Source organism: Sceloporus undulatus, chromosome 2 (assembly GCF_019175285.1).
Source record: "Sceloporus undulatus isolate JIND9_A2432 ecotype Alabama chromosome 2, SceUnd_v1.1, whole genome shotgun sequence".
Lineage (NCBI taxonomy): Eukaryota > Metazoa > Chordata > Lepidosauria > Squamata > Phrynosomatidae > Sceloporus > Sceloporus undulatus.
Genome location: NC_056523.1, coordinates 297,621,177 through 297,624,554, shown reverse-complemented (window position 1 = coordinate 297,624,554; position 3,378 = coordinate 297,621,177).

The following is a 3,378-nucleotide window of genomic DNA, read 5'->3' as shown; positions in this document are numbered from 1 at the left end:
CTTTCCCTGGACATTATAAAGCACAGAAGAAATAGGAAAAAGGCATAAATCCAGTCACTAACTTTCATTATAGTGCATTACACATGATAGTCAATGAAATATTTTTTTTCTAATGTGGTAGTAACTGATGAAAGCTCCAAGGAACAAGATGCGAAAGAAGTATTCCAGAGATCCTTCAGGTTATTGTTGGTGCCACAGTGACTGTTCCAAATACAGTTTGCTTGAGTTTTCAAAGTGAAGAATGCATGCACAATGGAAAGGAGCTATCTGGCAAATTGGGCCAAATGGCACCAGATGTTTTGGTCCATAGTGGAAGCAGAGCATCCTCTTACCCACACATTCCTATAATTTACAGCTCCTGGCTCTTTCAAGCCACCATTTTTCATGCTTTCTAACACATTTTAAAGCTGTTTCTCAGCAGCACTACATTTCAGCAATTGTCTATATCTATGCAGTTCTCCCCTCCTTTCTATTTAAAGAGAGAAGACATTAGAACTGCTTCTCTGCATAATGTAGTCTAGGAAAAGCTGGTAAAATATACTTGTCCCTCCACATTTGTAGCTTTGACTTTTGCGGATTTGATTATTCATGGGTTTTATTAATATGTCTTCTTTAGGAATATCTAGGTCCTCCAGCGCAACTCTGTGGTCAACTTTAACCAAAAGTCTCACTGAAGGACCTAGAGATTCCTAGAGAGAACACTCCAGTCCACTAGACATTTGTAGCTCCTCCAGTGCAGTTCTATGGCCAGTGTCTGTCAGATGTTGACCATGGAGTTGTACTGGAGAACCAAGAGATTCCTAGAGAGGTGTTCTCTCAGATAAAAACATAATGTTTTGTTATTTGTGGTTTTTCCACATTCACAGGGGTCCTGTGCCCCTAACCCAAGTAGATGTGGAGGGACACGTGTATTTCAAAGCCCCTAGTATGACCAGGATCTGACAATTTACTTCCACTGATGGAAGCTGTTGTAAACAGAAATGGGAATTGATAGTTTTCTCGGCCCTACCTGTGTTTCCAGGAGGAGGGTGATGAAGAAACTCTCTAATGCACATCTTAAGGAAGTGGAAAAGTTTAGTGTAAGGAGGAGGAAGGCAAAAGTACTACAGGGTGAATATCTTTTATCTGAAATGCTTGAGACGAGAAGTGTTTTCGATTCTGGATTCTTTCAGATTTTGGAATATTGCATATACATAATGATATATCTTGGAAATGGAACCCAAGTCTAAACACGAAATTCATTCATATTCCATATGCACCTTAAACACATAGGCTGAGGGTAATTTTATATACAGAATTTTAAAAATAATTTTGTGCATGAAACAAAGTCTGTGTACACTGAGCCATCAGAAAATAAAGGTGTCACTATCTCAGCCATCCATATGGACAGTTTTGGAGTATTTTGGATTTCCAGGTAAGAGATACTCATACTCAACCTGCATTGAAAGTGTGTGTGGGATTATTTTCCTCCCAAGTCTATGCATAGAAGGATGTCTTTTATCAGAACTACACAGATTCTGCCATTTATTTGTATCCTGGCTTTAAGGAGGAGGAGGAAGAAGAGGATAAACACAAACACTATAGTGCTACATTCATGCAGATTTTGCTATATAAGATGTATCTAGGAAACTGTCACTACTTGATGAAGAATGGGCATCTCTTGGTACTAAAACAGCCTGGGAGGCCAAAGATATGGTAAATAACCCCTTCACTCCCAGGGGTTATTTGGTAGCATATTTCATTTGTAAAAGAAAGCTGTGTTGGGGATAGTGGATGGGGCAGTCCTTCAGGATTTTCTGGGGGTTCATGTGGTCTTAAATCCCTGACAGTTGCTCACTGGTAGTGCAAAAGCAGGCTTACAGTTGAACATAAAGAACAAAAATTATGACCATAGAGAATCTACCCAAATTCAACCTAGACAATGAAGAAATAGAAATAGTTAAAGGGTTCTCATACCTTGGAGCAAACATTGATAGAAACGGGGGCTGCAGTCAGGAAAGCAGAAGAAGATTAAGAATGGGGAAGGTAGCTATGAAAGAACTAGAAAAGATCACAAAAAGCAAAGGTTTACAACTGAGCACAAAAGTTAGAATCATACATGCCATTGTTTTTCCTTTAACCATGTATGGATGTGAGAGCTGGACAGTTAAGAAACCAGGTAGGAAGAAAATCTATTCATTTGAGATGTGGTGCTGGAGAAGAATGCTGAGGACCCTGTGGATGGCCAAAAAGACAAACAAATGGGTCCTAGAGCAGACCAAGCCAGAAATCTCCCTGGAAGCCAAGATGTCAAAACTGAGGCTGTCGTACTTTGGCCACATCATGAGAAGGCATGAGTCACTGGAAAAAACAATAATGCTAGGAAAGGTGGAGGGAAGTAGAAAGAGAGGAAGGTTGCATGCTAGATGGATGGACTCTATAAAGGAAGTCATAGGTATGAATGTACAGGAACTAAGCAGAGCAGTGGAGGACAGGGGTCTTGGAGATGTCTCATCCACAGGGTCACCATTGGTTGAGTTCAACTTAGGGGCAGTTAACAACCACAAATGCCTGTCTTTAGATCTTTAGAAGAAGGGTAGAGTATCAAAGCAAAATGATAAACAATTTCATATGCAAATGTTTAGTTTCAGGTTAGACATTTCAAGCTTTAACATAATAAAGACTTTGTGGACTGTCATGTAGAACATAGTGAGAAAAGAACTGCCAGCCTCCCTCAATTTGGTACCTTTTAGATGGGCTAGGCTTCCCTTTAATTAGGCTTGATTAGGGGGATAATGGACATTGTAGTCCAACATGCAAAGGCTAGACTGTTATGTAGTCTGACTAGAGAGGTATATTAACAGAGAGACAGGAGAATGCTGGACAGAGAGGTGTCACTTGCCTCTTGATTTATTCGTATCATGACTTCCTATCAAACAGTTCCCAAGATAACTTAAACAACACTCGCAAACAGGATGCCACCATAGACCTGCGTTCTGTATGAAGAACACATGTTGATCATAGCTACTTGTAAGTCCAGTGAACACAATGCAGCGGCTTAATACAATGATAGGCTCATGCAATTTATAAAACTCATTTTTCTATTCTGAAGGTTAATATCCACTTGGTTACATTCAAAACTGTACAGATGTGGCTATGGCAGATCTGTTGAGAACAAAAGGTGTGACCTGATGATGCTGAACAAAGCTTCATTTGCATCTTTCCTTGGAGCTTAGATCAGGACTATACAACATGCCACTTCTCTCACTAGTTTTATCTTCAGAACATGTACATTCAAGAAAGGATTACACGACAGCAATTTTCAGCAGTTGATTAAGCAAAATGGATATATACTGTTTCCCCAGCTGATTGGTTTGCTACTCTAAAAGTTCTGCAACA